The sequence below is a fragment of the Carassius auratus genome, chromosome 42 (genome assembly GCF_003368295.1).
Source record: "Carassius auratus strain Wakin chromosome 42, ASM336829v1, whole genome shotgun sequence".
NCBI classification, from domain to species: Eukaryota; Metazoa; Chordata; class Actinopteri; order Cypriniformes; family Cyprinidae; genus Carassius; species Carassius auratus.
The window spans coordinates 17633481-17651850 of NC_039284.1; the positions used below are offsets into that span (position 1 = coordinate 17633481).

At 35.0% G+C, this 18370-nt stretch overlaps 1 protein-coding gene and 1 long non-coding RNA gene across 5 annotated transcripts in view; one reads left to right on the forward strand and one right to left on the reverse strand.

Annotated features, from left to right (window-relative positions):
* The window catches only part of LOC113060912 (neuronal PAS domain-containing protein 3-like), a 783891-nt gene that overhangs the window by 504032 nt on the left and 261489 nt on the right, over window positions 1-18370 (forward strand). The gene's annotated exons all lie outside the window — the stretch shown is intronic.
* LOC113060937 (uncharacterized) overlaps window positions 2031-18370 on the reverse strand; it is a 28645-nt gene continuing 12305 nt past the window's right edge. The window contains exons 1-7 of one of the 3 annotated variants that reach the window (XR_003278312.1): window positions 3947-4033; window positions 3750-3844; window positions 3536-3578; window positions 2784-2823; window positions 2469-2577; window positions 2156-2254; window positions 2031-2065 (exon numbers count right to left, since the gene is read on the reverse strand). This is a non-coding gene — a long non-coding RNA (uncharacterized LOC113060937). Of the gene's footprint in view, window positions 2066-2155; window positions 2578-2783; window positions 2824-3535; window positions 3579-3749; window positions 3845-3946; window positions 4034-18370 lie in introns of those variants that run through there. The other 2 variants (XR_003278310.1, XR_003278311.1) reach the window with 2 other exon arrangements.

Below are 18370 nucleotides of genomic sequence, written 5' to 3' on the forward strand. Positions count from 1 at the left end.
TTTTTATGAGTTATTCAGTATTTCTTGTATACCACACAGTATACATCACAGCAGTAAAAATGCATGCCTCTCTGGAAAAGCATTTGTTGCTCATAAAGTGCATGCACAGTACAGTATTTTACAGTATTACTGCCATCCATGCAGTGCAGTGGTGTCTATGAATGAACAATGACAAAATACCTCTTTGATCTTTAACAGTGATAACACAGAAGAACAACCAGAGACCGGTACAAGCCAGTTAAGACTGACTTTTAAATCTCACCAGGCAATGTTCTTCCTTCCAGACATGCAATTATAGTAGGCGTCCTGACACTTCCCGCTTCCATTCAACTCATCCTTTCCTCTTTTATGTTCATCTAATATGTGTGTGTGTTGTGGCGACAGCATAAAAGGGTGTTAAGATTGAGCTTTGGTAAACTCAACCACATAGTGACTCACGCTCTGTGAAAATCCAAAGGCATCTGCCGTTTTTAGGTTTGCAACACAACCTACATGCCTCAGAATGTGATGAGTCACCTACACAGAGAAAGCATGCTCACATCGGTTCACGACTACTCCCTTCTATAAACTTACAGATTAAAGTTAAGAGTCTGACAGACATGGATGCATCGAGTATAGCTCTTAATAATGAGAAAATTACCTTTCAATTAATGCAATTCCTCTGAGAAAGATGCAGAATTTAAAGCAGCCATACTCTAAAAATATCCTTATCTGTGTGTTTCTGCAGGTTTGATGAAAGTAAATTTAACTCTTAAAGACCTTTTTAAAATCAAAGGAAAACCACCTAATGAATAAATAGAAGGGAACACAATAAAACATCTCTTAATGTAAATGTCCAGGCAGCACACAAGAAGTTGTATTAATAAAGTTTGAAAATACAGCTTCCAACAGATCTCCAGTACTTATTAATTTTACTAAAATAAATAGCTTAAGCTTGAATATTTACACTCTTAACCGAAGTAAATGTACCAAAAAACTGAGCAAGCATTTTTGCAGTGTAAGAAAACCTTAATGACATAACTTTATGAATTTAAGACTGTCTGCAGGTATTTTAATTTGTGAATAATAAGCCAGTCCTTGAAGCAATCACTTCAACTAATTTAATAGCTGAATGCAGTTTCTGCATGCAAAATGGTCGTTCATAAGCACAATACTGTGAACAACAGAACAGGAAATATATGTTGTTTCCTCTGAAAATGATTTTCCTTTACCTCTACCAGCTACTTGCATTTCAAGTCTTCAAAAATACTTGAATAACCAAACTGAAGTGTATTTCATCTTAATTCATTGAAACAGAGGGGCTAAGGCGTGAATCTGTATTCCCACAGTCTCACTATCACCCACTGGATCCCTGTGCAATATGGCTGCAAAACCACTTCTGCCCACCCATCATCTCAGCACACACTCTGCTCCATTAAATATGAAGATGCTTAACGCTTCTTCAAATAAAAACATTATGAATAGACAAAGTAAGTTTGCAGCGAGGCAGATCTTGTATATACATATATAAAAATATTTTATTTCCCATCATAGAAATGTTAAAGGTACATGAAGAAAAACTTCAGATTTTGGTTTCTGTTCCAGGTTAAGAAATACAAAGCATTTCTATTAACAGACAAATAAGATTATAGAGCATAGATACATATATTATGCAAAAGAATACAAAGTTTTTTCTGACATTTTTCAGAATGTATTTGTTTGAATACATGTTCAGTGGTGACCCAAGATATTCAAATCTATGTTGACGTTTGCTTTTTAAACTAATGATGTTCTTAATCCGTGCATGATGCAAAAGACTGTTTTTACAAATTCATTCATTCGCAAATCTGAAATCTCAGTGCAGACTAGCTGATGGCCACAACTACAGAATACAAACAGATTTATGAAAAACGTTTGTCTTTCAAAAAAAGTCAGTGTTGAAGGGCCAAACTCAAGTATGTTGACACATACACAATGCAAATTTCCCGCCTTCACTTTGACTTCCTGTTGCGCACTTGCACTATTTATTTCCCTTCTCTCCTTTAGAAAGTTTTGAAAGCACCGGCCTCTTTACTTTCTTCTATGACTGTTGGGGAAAAAGTGACATCATAAACACCGGTGTTACATGGTGTGGCAGCGATTATGGTTCTTTACGGGCTATTTGAAGTATCCTCACCCATGCGATCGATGTCATCGCTGTCTATGTCTTCCTCAGCTTCATCAGGGTTGCAGTGGGTAAAGATGAGGTCACTGGGCCCACCAAGTTCTGGGGCATCTGAAGAATAAAATATCCATATGTGACAGTGTATACAGGGCACATATTTTTGGAGACAATGCCAGTGAAGGATCAAAGACCAGCTGATTGCATAAAATGATAAACATCTGTTCTAAGAGCAATTCAGGTAAAATATACACTATACTGTGCAAAAGTTTTTTTATATATATGTGAAGAGTTATCTCTTTTATTAATGAATGAACAGAGACGTGACCGTTCTGAATGAATGTACCAACAGGAACTGCAGTTTCCATGGGAACTCCTCTCATGTCCTTCCGAAGGCGTTCCAACTGCTCCGGTTGTTTCTGACTCTGAGCTTCAGCCTGAGTATGAGATGAATACATTAATAACAGTCAGACTTGACCTTTTCCTATGGAACGAAAAAAGGGAGATTTTTATTTGCCTTTCAAATGAAATAAATAAATTACAAAGTGCCAACAAAAACATATATAATTTAATAAGTGATGGATATTTGTGGAATGGCCAGTTGATTAATGTAGTTCATCAGCCCACATCAATGATTACTCACCAACTCTCTGTGCAGACGTTCATATGCAGGACGATACTCTCTGCAAGACAGTAAAACGCATCAAATGTTTAAAGAAAAGCATTCATTTATCTTTAAACATATATGTTTATTGCCCTTAACAACACATACATCACTATCATTCAAATTAAAAGGAAACTGCTCCTATTAGCATTATAATAAACTAAGATATAAGTGCAATAAAAACATATACAATTGTAAATTTAATTCAATATTCTAAAAACAACCCATTCAAAATCAATTTTATTTTCATTTTGATTCTTTCTGAAGTGCAGCTTTTTGGTAAAGATACAGAAAAATACATGTTGTGCTGAATAGTTTTAACATTATGAAACAAATGGCTTACACTGATTTGTTCCATTCAAAACTAAAAACATGCTCATAGAAGATGAAGATGCGTTATCCACCAAAGGCCTTATTAAAGGATAATATCTGCCATCTCATCTTCTGAACAGAAACTGTATTCATACAAAATTCAGAACAATATAAATAGTATACTAAATATATTTAATATGTCAATAATAAATACCAATAAACATAAATTGCCTATTAATTATATTTGTTATTATTTATTTAGAATTCATTTGTTTAAAAATTAATATGAATAAAATAACTGTTAGTATATTTAATAAATACTGCAAACATCTAATTTGCTTGTACAGTATGTACATTAGTCATCTTGCTTTGGCCATTCACCATTAAAATTAGCATGACAGTTTTATTATCATTATTACCTTGTTCATGACGACTATGAAAGGTAGCTTAGTCTAGAGAATGCTGGAGAAAAAAACAACAAAACAAGATATTTTGGTAAGAGCTTCTGAAATGATGACATAACTTTCATAACACTGAATTATACAGTGTGAATGTAACACTAAGAAGTGGAGAAGTACACTCTGAAAAAATATTGCATGAACAAGAAATAAAAAACAATTCTCAGACACTGACCTGCAGGTATCGAGCATGTTGGACATAAAGGTGACTGGATTTACACTTTGAGATGTGTCCATCACATAAATAACCACACAGGGAAAAGAAGAGGCCTAGAAAGGAAACTTTATAATGTTTAAACTCCAAATGAAGCAATGCAAATGTAAGAAATCCACAGTAAAAATAATCACGGACTAAGAGTAACAGTCACATACCAGTGCTTCAGTTATGATGGTTCCAGATGCAGACCATGTAAACACCTCTATTTGCCCAGGAGTGTCAATTAAAAATAATATTTCATGCATGAGACTGCATGGATGAACAAAATATATGGCTATCACCAAATCTACTGAACACAAACTTACTGATGGTTGCTTTAATTTTTCTCAATAAACTATCAATGTCAATAACTGTTAAAACAGTGACATCTATTGGATTTTTCAAGTGCGATCAAATCTTGTCGAAAACAGGTTGAGAGATGTGACCTAAAGGTCAGGTTGAGACAGTATTTGGACCTAAATCATATCTGTATGAGAGTCCAAGACAATCCACTCATATGAAATTCAATTAAACCAGTTTTCAGTCATTTGTGATTCACTGGATTTTTAAATATGATTTCATAGACTAAAAGTAATGTATATCTAAAATAGCATGAAAGCTGAGCATAACGCCATTGTTAAAAAAAGGAAAGAAAGAAAGAAAAAAAAAGGAAAGAAAGAAAGAAAGCAACTAGCTATGGAAATGTCATGCATTTTTAAGAGTTGAATGTGTTACTTGTCTGGGGCAGTAAATCAAATTTACAATTCACTGATATTTCAGGTTTTCCTTGAAAGTGTGCTTGAATAAGCTTTAATCTTTTGTAAAGTTAAAGTTTAAATAACATTTCACACTGAAAGGATTCTGTTTCATGACTTCCTTGTAATTGTCTCTGATATCTGCAAGGAAAAACACAGTAAGACTTGATCTTTGACATTAATGTAATAAACAAGATGCACACCAATCACGAACATTTGTCCAAAATAAAAACCAAAGATGTCTTTTTGTCCAGTGTTTTAATCAGTGAAATAACCCTGAGCGAAACTTCACTGCTTTCACACAGTGACCAATCAGACTGCAAACTCAGTTGGGTTTTAAAATCACTTTTTTATTTTTTATTAGTATTTTAATATATTTATTTTATTCTAACAAACACAAAAGTTGCTTTTGTCAGTTTACGCATGTTGTAAAATCACTAAAATTATGTATTAAATGAATTTGGATTTTTACATTTGTTTTTAAAACTACGTCACTCATACGTTTTATGTCGTGTATTAACGTAGTCAGTCACGTGATCGTTCTGAGCATCGTAACAGTAACAGTTACCAATTTTGGTTGGAAAAGGGACATAATTAACTGCAGTGTCTAGTTTGATAACATGTGGAGGAGTTTTCTTAATGTGCAGGTAAACTGTGAGCCTCTGGTGGAACAAGAAATTATATATAGATATAGCCCATCATAAATTAATTCAAGCTTTGGATTTCGCCGCAGTCGCCATAGACATTAATAAAGTAATGTGTACTGGCGTAAAAGGAGGGTAAAAAAACATCCTGTCGTTGCTACTTACGACCCCTAGATGGAAGCAGATTCAATAGGATTTGTTTGATTTTAGAAAACGTGACAGACTGCTCTAGTTTAAAATAGTTTATATATTTTTTATATTTATATGAACCAAGAAAACTGTCAGTGAAGTATCTGGATCATATTGCATTCCAAAAGACGAAAGAAAAAAAAGCCTTAATAAATAAATATGTATGTATTGAATGTAGCTAGCAACAAAAACATGAACCCTTGGTGTTTTTTTCCATTTGGCTCTGCTTTTCCTCATGTCAGGGCTGCATTAACACAGACTGAGTCTTCTGAGCGCATGGTTTGTGCACAGGGCTTTCAGTTTACACTAGACATTCCTCTATAAGAACAGAACTGCAGAAAGCCACGTTAACATGGTCTGTGTGTATCATTTAACAGGTTTATTCAGTTGTGTCTGTCGACGACAGTTTCTTTACATGAAGGTGTAAGGGCTGGTGGCTCTGGATGAGCTACTAGACACCGTAAGCTTGCTTCATATTCTTGGAGTAGGAGTAGACAGACTATAAACATCAAACTTGACATCAAACTTGGTGTACTTGCAAAACCTTTATATGCTACACTTTTAGAACAGCGAATAGCCAACCAATCAGAATACTGTCAGTAAAACCAAGAGAAAAATATTCCAGTGTTTAGTTCTGTTAACACTTTCTTCAGCAACCACTGATGACCGACAAACTTTGTTCACATTTCAGCAGCTTCATTAGTAGTCTTTTCATGGTGTTTCTGATAACAGATTTATTATTATTTACTGATCTCACTTTTAAAGACTGTTGGCAGGAGTAGTTTATACACTCTCAGGATAAAAGGTACAAAAGCTGTCACTGGGGTGGTACCTTTTGCAAAAGGTAGGCCTTCTAATATGCACACGGTACAAGTATGTATCATTAAGGTACTAAGATACATCCTTTGGGGTAAAGAAAGCTGTATCTTTTCAAAGGGACTGTCCCAGTGACAGCTTTTGTATCTTTTTTTGTTTCTGGGTGGGTTGTGTCTCATGTTAAGACCTTTGACGTCTCTTTTGGCCAACATTCAGCATTCGGGTGAAATGTCAAGAACATGACTTGCCATTATCTACTGTGGGAATGTTTTCTGCCATACTTAACCATGTTTTTTTTTTTTTTTTTGCGCAGTATCTGCTGATATAATTTTTCAAAAATCATATCCATTGTTCATAGAGGACGTTTCAAGGACATTGTTCATACAAGAAAGTGTCACCTTGAACTTTTGTCTAGTTTTCCAGTAAAAATATCTAAATATACACAACAGAATCATTTAGGGCTAAATTTACAACCCATTCATTCATTCATTACTATTTTTTAATAAAAAAAATTCTTACAATATTTCACAATGATTTTATTTTATCTTTTTTTTTCTATATAGTTCTTATAATATTTAGTTTAAAAAGCATAAAAATAATAATAATAATAAAAATTTGTAGCAATTTCTGAGGAAAATAAAATGTGTTTTAATAGTTTTAGGCCAATTTGGCACTACTGTATCTTGAATGATGTTTATTTGTATTTTTTTAGCGCACTGGCGAATTGCTTTCTTTTGTTTTAAACACTAACATCACAAAATTTCGTTTTGTTGATAGCAAATTTGGTTTGTTTTCTTATGAAGCGAATCTTTAATTTGTTTAACACACTGAGAACAATTTCCTTTGCCTTGTTTGCACACAATCCTGATCCATGTTGCATCCAATATTTATAGTTTTGGAATATCCTCTCTAAACACACCGAAAATACGAAATAGATTAAATTAAGGATTTCTTTTGGACTTAATGCATCCGTGGCTTTGTTTAAAAGATCATTTGCATTCTAAACGTGCTTTGCAGATGCGCACGATTACAGCGAGACACATTCTGATGGCTCCTTTCAGAGACCCCTCTGGTTATAACACTCTGAGCAATGAAAAAAGAAATGTGCATGTGGTTTAAATTCATTATGAACGATCCAGAGTGGGGAAGAAGATCCCTCTCAAGTGAATCTGATACTGAATGTTGTATTCCTTTGTTGCTTATCATTTATTTCATTTGCTGCATATAGATCTAATGTGACCTCTAAAGCATAGAGAAAACTTATAGCTGTTTAATTCAAAGACAATACAAGTGTGAGAAACAGTAATTGTCAAAATTGCCATTGCACATATCATTTTTATCTGCAGCACCAACAAAATGTGGTTTAGATTAGAAACCAATACTGATGCTTGCCTAGATAAGTCTTGTTGGATGCCAATATTGGTTTGTGGCTGACATGGCACTCGTGCAGGGTTGACTTTGTGGGTACAGGTCGTGAACTTAAACCCCATTTAGGTGATGTCAGTTTCCATTTGATCTCAGACTTACGGCCTCTACGGGACTCTTTTCAGAGCTCAAAGTTCTTGTCAGTTTAATCAGGTTTTGGAGACAGTCAAAACAAACGTGTTGTCTAGTGAAGAATCTAAGGGAAAATGAAAAGCTTCTGCCGGTGACCTTTCATCCATGATCACAGAAAGACCTCCAAAAGACTTTCAAAGATAACAGACGTATATCAACACGAGTCCTGCACTAAATGTAACAACATCTCACAGACTCAGGCAGATTTTAATGTGATTTTCATAATCTATATATATATATCTATATGGGTTCTCCACATATGCTTTATTTAAAGTTGTCAATAAAAAAAAGAGTTTTAAAAAGGAAATACTATTTCAGTCTTTCAAAATGTAAAGTTTATTTATGACTGTGAAATTGACTTGCAATTTCTGAGTGAAATCTAATTAATATCCTTAAATTTGCCTTTACTTTGTGCAAGTTATAAGATTTGTTTTCACAAATACAGTGCAGAAGTGTTAATAATAATGTCAGTAGGGTGATACCAAAAGAAGGTGCATAACACCCATCATTATAACCTTAAATATTTTGTATTGAAACAAGTTCATACTTAGGCTGTGTCTGAGGCAGGGATTTCCAAACTTTCCCAGCTATGATGGAAGCACTGAAGTCATAGTCGGCAAACAGCCAAATGTAAGTGCAATAGAACTGCAATGAAAATAAATATGCCATCATTGCATATAAAGGCCTTCACACTGTACAAAATACATTTGTCTTCATAGCAACCCTTGTTTTGTGTGTTTGCAATCATGCACTCATGTTGTTTGACCTTGAGCGTTTTGAGAAATCTCAGAATCAAATACATCTAATTGCTTCCTTAAGAAGTGCTATTTGATACTGGACTCCTCCTATAGTTGCATATCCTTACATGTAAACTAGTTATTTTCTCTTGATGGTGGGAGGCACTCGTCCATGGAACAGTATGTGTCAGATTCATAAGACACCTGCTCCATTCGTTTTTATGTTTCTCACACAAAGCTAGGTTCAGATGACTTAGAAATGATGATATAGACTGTGCTTTTGTGTCCTATATTCGAAGCTTGACAGTGGTGGTCTGTGAGCTGTCGTGGTCACTGTGAAATGTCACAGCTAGGCTTGGACAGTAAGTGTGTTTATAACATCTCATTGCACAATGAAAGATACAAACCGTAGCCAGGCTGCATGTGCCAGATCTCTTTCTGGCTGACTCAGTGCTTTTGTTTTGTAGTAAGCATTATCATCGGAAACGGCTACAAGAAAAAGTCTGTAATGATGACACATTCATTGCTGTCTGCTCTAGTATCCTCGCTGTCAGTTTCAGCATGTAGCATGATTTTACAATTCTTGTGCAGTACAGGAAGCCATAATTCCTTCTCTCCACACACTTAACCTATGATCAAACAGGATATTTACAAGTAATTTTCAATGAAACTATTGCCCTCACGTGATGGTTGGATAGGAAAAGGCATGATATAGAGAAGCTACATGCTTTTCAGCATGGCCTCTCTCTCTTCCTCTATTACTGCACCTTCAAAACTCCTTCACATATTGCACAATGACAGACAGGAAGCACTCAAGCTGTCCAAACAGATGGCGAGGCAGAGATGTGAAGTAATGATGCAAAATTCATCATACGTGAGGACCTTTTGTTAATACCAGGGAATTTCCTAACAGCTGCTTGAGCGGGACTTTCTCCACAGTTTAGCAAAAGAAAAACACAACACTCACTTCACTTTGCTCGTGTTTTGACTGAGATTTCCCTTGTTTTTTTGTCTCAGGAGCTTCTCGGATCTCATTTTCGGAGCTTTTGAGGGGCGGAAAGTTTGACTATATCCTAACCTGCGCTTGGATGTATTTCCAGAGGTTTTCTCACTTTTACACCAGACTCTGTTCCATAAAATGTAATTATTTCAGCCCGAACACATCTGACATCAATGAAACTCCCTTAAAGGTGGTTCAGATTCAATCATGTTTTTTTTTTTTTTTTTACCCTCAGATTTGATAGTAGGACTTTTTGTTTAGTTAGTAAGACTTTCTAATTGTGCTTAAAGGAATCGATCATCTAAAATACAAAAATTCAACAGTTCAGTGAAAATCTGTTTCAACCCAGTCCATTTTTTAAAATCATAATTAAAAATAAAAATGAAAACCTTTAATTTGACTTTGTTCCTCACAAAGGTATTGTATGGCCTCAGGAGACTTGGATTACAGAATAAAAGTCATTTGAACTACTTTTATGGTGTTTTTAATGTTTTTTTTAAGCTTGATCGTGAGGACATTATGAACTAATGACTATAATATTTTTACGCACACACACACACACATTATGAATCATGAAATCTAAATGTTTTTGTTTTTTGCATTTATTATTTTTAGAAGTACAATTTTTAAAGGATTAAAGTAATTTTTTCTTCCCTTGATTAAAAAGGAAAGTAGAAGAATATACACAGAACTCTCTGTGAACTGAGAACCAGTGATTCAGATTCACATAAGTCAACAAGTTGTAGGAAGTGAAATGTGTGTATATGGAAGTAAGAGAGGGATGGCTGCCAGGAGGAATCCAAGAACAATAGATACTGAAATACAAGACATCCTCCTTGGCAAAAAAAAAAAAAAACCTGCAATACCTCACATCTGCTGGGAAAGATGCTCAGGTCAGCAGTGCTCACACACATTCAGCAGTCAAACCAGTCAGGATCCAACACGTCCTTGGATAAAAATACTTAAGTCACAAGGGTTGAGGAACACGTCAACGGATGTCCTCATGCAAACCAGAGATCTTAGGAGTTGCTTCCACTTCCGCAACAGGATTTGATAACAAAATACGAGAAAAATTAACTTCCATCTGGTGTTTTGTAATATATTTAATAGAACTTACTGTTTTTGTGGAATGAATGGTATGACTATATGACTCTCATACGACTTCTCAGAGTAGCTGAGAAGGAACCCGGCTGACCCGTAAAGCTCTCTGCTTTACAGGTGATCCCACCCATCCATCACATAACTTTTTCACACAACTGAAGAACAGTTTTCATCCATCAGGCTGTCAGGAAGCCGAACACCCTCCCGACCTTGCTCCCCCCTCCCCTCTTTTGTCCCAGACACCGATGAACTATGAATTCAATTCTCTGTATGTATGTGCTGTACATGTGGAAGAATTGACAATAAAGCAGACTTGACTTGAAGTATAATAAAAAGCTTAAATCATGGTGTCAACAGTGTGGGTGGGCAGTAAAGTATACTTTTTTAAATTCCAAATATATTTATTTTAAACCTTAAAATGCAACTTAAAAACAACTTGGATAAATGAAAATATATTTTGGACAATATAAAAATATTTAGTTTGCCAATTTGAATGGTCTCAAAAATGGCCTCAAAATTATTGATTAAATTTAAGAAACTAAAACTAATTGAAACCATATTAATGTAAATATATTTGAATATATATATATATATATATATATATATATATATATATATATATATATATATTTGCAATAAATGTTAAGCATTTTTTTGTATATCTTGAAATGTATTTATAAAAATGAATTTAAAAATGAAATCACATTTATGCATTTATGCATCCAAAGTGTATCCAAAAGTTTTACCTAACAAATATATAAAATGTATCTAAAAATTTTTTTTTTTTTGCCACAATGTGAAAAACCTAAAAAGTAACATCAACTATTTTTATGGTACTTTTCTGTCATTTTTTAAACTTATATAGAGTCTCTCTATATTTACTTTCATTTAATAGTATTCCTAACACCTCTATTTGTTTTTAATGGCAGAAAGAATGTGTTTAAACTTCCCAAGGGTAAATGATGAAAGAATTACATTTTCAGATGAACTGTTCCTTCAACCTTGATCTTTCACTTCTTAGTCAATAATTCCAAAACTTACACCAAGTGGACGAAGGATGGATAGCTTAGTGGTTAAAAAATATGGGTTAGTGACCCAAAGTTTGTAGGTTCAAACTCCAAAGCTGCCACTATTATGCCCTTGAGCAAGGTATTTAATTCAGAGGGATACAGTAGAAAATGTACTGTATGTACTGAAAACATAAGCACAATAGCAGTAATAAAACTATGTGTGGAAACACCCTTACACAGTGTTTTATTTTGTCCAGTCGCACTATTGTCGTAGCTCCTTAACTGCACATCATCGATTTCCCCTAGACTTTCTTTCTGAAGTGATGATGTCAGCAGACCTCCCTGGTTGCTTGATTGTTTATGAGTGTTGGAAATCCTATGCTGCCCATTGATGAAGGTCAAACAGAGGACTGGCTCTGTTTATTTTCCTTCCAGTCAGCCTCTCCACATCATCCTCAAAAAGCATGGAAGGCACTCAGAGAACATGGTGGTGCCTGCTGAAATATTTGAGAGTGATGCCTTGTCTCCCGACAGCCATATGTGGAAGAAGTGATGTTGCATTTCAAGCGATAGATGGCTGTAGTAGTTTTTAACAAATCCATCCCCATGCATTTTGCATGCATGCAAAACTATGATCAATGCAGTGGACAAAATAGATTTTGGAAAAAATGGTTTTGCTTATAATTTCCACTTAGTGTGTGGATGTGTGTGCATGCACATTGCACAACACAGTGTGGTTTGAGCATAGTGTCAGATTCATTGCTATTGTCAGAATCAATATGAATAGAAGGTTTAGCACATTGCCCACTGCAGTCTTAATCAAAAGCAGCTTTGCCAAAAAGTGGCTACATATGACAGCAGGAAGAGTTTTATGAGTGTCTTTGTTTAAAGGAACAGTCAATTGAATAGCAATACAAATATAAATTTGTTATAAACAAATATAGGTAATGCTCTTTTTCACCGAAAGAAACATTTTTATGAATTATGGACTGGTATTTTAGCCAGAATTAACAAAAGTTAAAATGATGTTTCTTGCAAAAATGCAAGCTTTTCACTTCACAAGACATTAAATGTTGGACTGTGATGTGGATTATACTTGTGGATTATTGTGATGTTTTTATCAGCTGTTTTGACTCTCATTCTGACGGCAGCCATTCACTGCAGAGGATCCATTGGTAAACAAGTAATGTAATGCTAAATTTCTCCAAATCTGTTTCTATCAAGGATCTACATTTTGTATGGTCTAAGGGTGACTCAAATTTTAGACAGTTTTAATATTTGGTTGAACTGTGTGCCTATACACTACAGAAAACTCTGGTGAGTGTTTAAATTTTTCACAGAGCTCTCATCACTTCAATTTTAAAAGTGGTGTAATTATATACCTGAGATGTAAAGGCCTTCACCAGAAGCCGGTTGGAGAGTCACATCTGGAGAATAGCTCTCTGCAGCAGACATTGGATTTGCTTTCAGGTCTAGTGCAGTATGTGTCTGAGGCACTGATCTATCAAAGTTATAGGAAAAACACAAAAAACTATTCAGACGTGAAGAGATACATTTCGACAACAGCAGCAGCCACTCAACACCCGGTCAACATTTGACATGACGAGATATATAGGTATTTGTAAAACATTTATATTACCAATATTTTTTTGGAGTTTATTTAAAATATTTGTATGATTGGCTGTTAAAACATCCATGGAACCTACTACAGTAGAATATAGTCAGGAAGTTGTTCTGTTATTTTCTGACCAGCTGGATGGTATTCATCATGGACAGTATAACCGTCAGCATCTATGTTACCTAGTTTGAAGCCAGTAATCTTTGTTAAAAGAAATATGTATTATTTGTTTGCCTTCATTTACAGTTCAATGTATGGGCTAGTAGCAATGGTTCCCTTGGAGGAACATAAAGAGAAATGTTTTCCTTTAGTTTACTGTGTAAAGAGTGAACCCATCGCTCACAGTGGTCCCCGGTGAGAGTTGCCTGTTTATCCAGAGCAGATGAAGCACACGGATACAGAAGGAGAGAGAGAGAGAGAGTGAACGGATGGGGTCAAGGAGTTCATATCCAGGGAATAACCCACACCTCCTTCATGCAAAGAAAAGTGGCGGGCATTGTGATTAATAGCATAAGAATGGTGGAGAAGATGGTGAATGGAGGCAGCGGAGTCTACATTTCATCACCAGAAAAGGGGATTAACAATGGCAGCGTCCCAGTGTGGAGAGAAAAGAAAAAGTTCCACACTTTTGGCTGAACTTCACTCCATTGTGCAGATTCAGGTTTTCCCAGAGCATTTTCCACCAGGGATAAGGACATGAAGAAATTCATATATTTTTTTATATGTATAATATGTTTTATATGTATATGTATACACACACACCAAAGCTGCTTTAATTTTATTTTAAAAGATACAGTAAAAGCTTTAATATTGTGATTATTATTTTGTTTTCTGTTTTAGATATTTTAAAATGTCATTTACGCCTGTGATAGCAGAGCTGAATTTTCAGCAGCCATCATGTCACGATGTCTGGTCTGTGTTTCCCTGGGTGTCCACTAGTGGTCTCACTTCCCCATAGACACCTCATATTTATATGTCACTTTTGATCAAATTAATGCATAATTGCTGAATAAAAGCATAAAAAGTCTTACTCATCTCATAATGTACTGTTCAGTTTCTTAAAAAATAAGCTTACTCTTTTTGATAGCTTTTTTTTTTCTTTGTTTGAAATCATCATAATGGTTATGCAGAAATGCTTCTAGTCTTCTAGTGCTCATTTTGAGAGGAAATTACATTGTACATTAAAACGCCATACAGCTTTCTTCCTCAGCAAATATAAGCATATATTTTTTATATATGTATATATATATATATATATATATATATATATATATATATATATATATATATATATATATATATATATATATATATATATATATATATATATATTTGCAAATCATGGCAAAAGAAAGAAGTAGCATTATGTTCCCCATGTTCATTGTGACTGGATAGAAATCAGCGCTAACTCAGCTGAGATAAGCAAAAATTTCCAGCCAAAAATGTCTCCTGAAGCATTCAGTTGTTTGCTAATTAAACCATTTTGCCGAAACTTATAAACAGTTCTTTTAACTTCCATAATAAGTAGTGTACTGGACATCTGGTGGATGATCTGCCTCTAAATGAGATTGTGTCTTTCATGTTTTATACACATCTGTGTAAAGCTTACATCAGCGTGTGAAGTGTTGTGAATGTTTCCGCCTGCAGTGGTTTACAAACGGCAAACTGTGCTATGACAGTCAAAACACTCTGAAGCTCTTTTTGCTAATATTTAGTGAAGCTGCCAAATTTAGACTGTCACTGTAAAGAAAAGGACTGTTTGCATGTTGTGCATGGTCAGAGTGACATGGACTTGTCTAGAAATTAATTGATACAGAATAAGGACATAAGTAGCCATTACTCCAGTCTACAGTGTCACATGATCATGAAAAATGATTCTGCTTTATAAGATGTGTTAATGCAGTATCACAAAATGCATTGCAAAATCCATTGCAAATCAACCATAATGACGTTCATATATAAACATATCTATATATGCATAAATATGACATATTTCATACTACAAAAGCATACATCAGCTTAAACACGATAGAGATGTTTTGAGATGCTGATTATTCTAAACCAGTTTAGCTATATCAGAGAACGGTTTCATGGGTGGGAAGTTTGTGCTAAGAGAGGAAACTTCACATCCGGGTTCTACAACAGCCAGCTGATGTTATTAGTTTGCAGCTGCTCTGTCTTGAGAGGCACTAAAGCAGCTATAAACATGGACTAAAAGAGTTTTAAGCAGACAGCAGTTAAGCTGGGTTTATTGAGGTTGTAGGATAGACCCCTCATGTCCATTAGCAACAGTATAAGTTACTCTAACAAAGACCCTGGGAAGTATTCTTTTCCAGTCTTATATTTCCAGTAATGGAGGTGTATTTCCTTTTGGAGGTTTTTAACTATGGGTGGAAGTCACTAGTAAATTGACTTTGCCCAATCTACCATGTAAAAGGCAATTCTAAAACAAAACAAAACTTCATGTATTTACTCAGTAGAGATTGTTTTTGTAGTATGAAGCTGGATGGATTCATTATATAGCCTGTCAAAAGTTTGAAAATGGATCGGTCTTGCTTTTTTAACTGAAGTGTGCCTGTATATGAGCTTTAATGTGTAGGATGACCATATATCCTCTTTTTCAACATCTCCTGCGATTTTGCCTAAAATGTCTTAGCCTTTGTTTTCCTACTGATGTGCTCTCTATACAGTCCTCTTACATTATAGGTGTATTTGCATTGCAAAAACCGGACATTTTAGGCAATTTAGAAATCTCGTCCATGACATGAGGACATATGGTCACCCATATGTCACCCATATGTAAGATTTTGGATTCTTTTGGATTATACCTGTTAACTCTTCGCACGGACTCTCTAGGAACAGTGAGTATCATTAATTTCAATGCAAAATTTCAATGTTATGGATTGTCTCTTTTGAGTATTGATAGTTTTAATCAGAAGCCTGAATATACATTAAAACAACATGATAGCATGCTATTATAGATAGATCATGATGCTAATCCATTGTTTTTCTTTTACTATTTTATAATTAAGTGTAGCAAAATAATATTTTAGATGTTTATCAGTTGTTTTTTCCTGTTCCATGTAAATGATGAGGTATACATAGACTACTGTGCAAAAGTCTTAGGTCACTAGTTTTTTCACCAACAAAAAAATTGTTTTAAGTCAGCTATTTCTATTTCTATCTGTGAATCAGTAGTAAGTATCACAATTCCAAACATTATTTTTTTGCCATTAATTGTAATAATCCAGTGAGATATTTGTTTGCACAAGGAGTACGACAGCAGCCAGTTCTCCACACATAGATCTGATCTCACCATCATCAGTCTGTCTGGAATAACATGAAGAAACAGAACAAACTGAGACAGACTCAATCCAAAAGAACTGTGACGATGTCTCCGAGACACTTCAAGAAACCTACCTGCAAAGCTACCTGAAAAACAATGCGCAAGTGCACCTACTGTAGGACAAAAGCTTTTTTAACGTATAGTGTGGTCACACCAAATGTTGATTTAATTTAGTTAAGTCAACAGAATGGCATCCTCACTTTACAGCATTTTTACACAAGTGCCTAAAACTCTGCACAGTACTGTAGATTTGCAGGTTTCTTGAAGTGTCTTGGAGACATCACATCAGTTCTTCTGTATTGAGTCTGTCTCAATTTGTTCTGTTTCATCATGTTATTCCAGACAGATTGGACGATGTTGCGATCGGATCTCTGTTGTCAGATTACAAAAATAATGTTTGCAAATGTAAACTGATATTTCCTACTGACATACTACAGCAAAATACAGAAATAACTGAGAATGCACAGTACTGTATATTTGACATTTGATTTGATTTTTACTTTACATGAAAATGTGATTTTATATAGTGGTAACATTTTAAGTGTTGTTTTTTCATTTCACATCAAAATGTTGCAGTATTCACCTCCTGAATATAAAACAACATCCTGGAATTTGAGAGACAGATCATGATGTTTCTTAGTTGCTTTATCTTACTTTTGTGTGAAAAGGTTGAGGTATACATAATGGCATTTTGTTGAAACACCCAAAAACGTATTTTTCACAAGATTCATAATCCTGAAGAATGCATGGGTTTTCCCTGTGGCGTGTTGTTTGCCAATGTGTATGAGTATTCTTGCATATTTCTGCTGTTACTTAAACACAAGGGCTGGTGTGTACATGAGTGTCATGATCTGAACTGTGTGGGGAAATGTGTCCAAGGATGTTGTGGGGAGGAATAGAGCTGAAAATGACAAATACATGGGTAGAAGCAAACCAACATAGAGTCATAACAGCTGAGTGGATGGAGTGGCAGATTGAGCTCGGATTGTCTGAACCACAGAGTGACAGTAATAATCATATCCTCAGTCGACCGAACGGAGCTGGGCTTTTTTTGGAATGATTTAACGTGAGTCTCAAGCCTCGTGGTCATCCTGCATGATGAGATTTGTAAGGTCACTTCCTTCAGCAAAGCCAGAGGAGTCACTGTCTGACCAAACACCGCCATAAATTATCAGCTTCCGTCTATGTATGTGCGGGAAAAGTGGCTGATGTCATGGAGTGCAATCTTGAAATGCTCAGCAGTCGATGGGATGTGAATTTACTGCGGGTTGACTTGTCGAAACATGTTTCTAATAAACCACGACCTGCTACAATTGCTGTCATAAAATGTGTCATGTCACATGGCCCCCCTCTCAGATGTGAAAAGGTTAGTGGTTCTCTGTAAAACTTGTTGGTCACGTCAGTCTTTTGTGCCCAAGTAACCATGTAGTGAAAACTGAAACTTATGGAATTGCACTAATTTAACTTTTTTTTGTGACCTTGAAAAATGTATTTATACATGAAAAGGCAAAACTAAAGGCTCCCACCCACAAGCTGACTAAAAATTATGGTCATAGTGGCTCTCTTTGTAGGTAAGCTCAAATGACTGTAAGGTTTTGATTCATGGTTTTAATTACTCATTCTTTGGTGGGTCCCTTGTGGAGTTAAGGGAACTACTGCTCAAAAGTAAGGGGCCAGTAAGATTTTTATTTTTTTCATATTTTTGAAAGAAGTCTCATGCTCATCAAGGCTGCATTTATTTGACCAAAAATACTGAAAAAATAATATTGTGAAATATTATTTCAATGTAAAATAACTGTTATTTTTATTTTAATATATTTTACATTT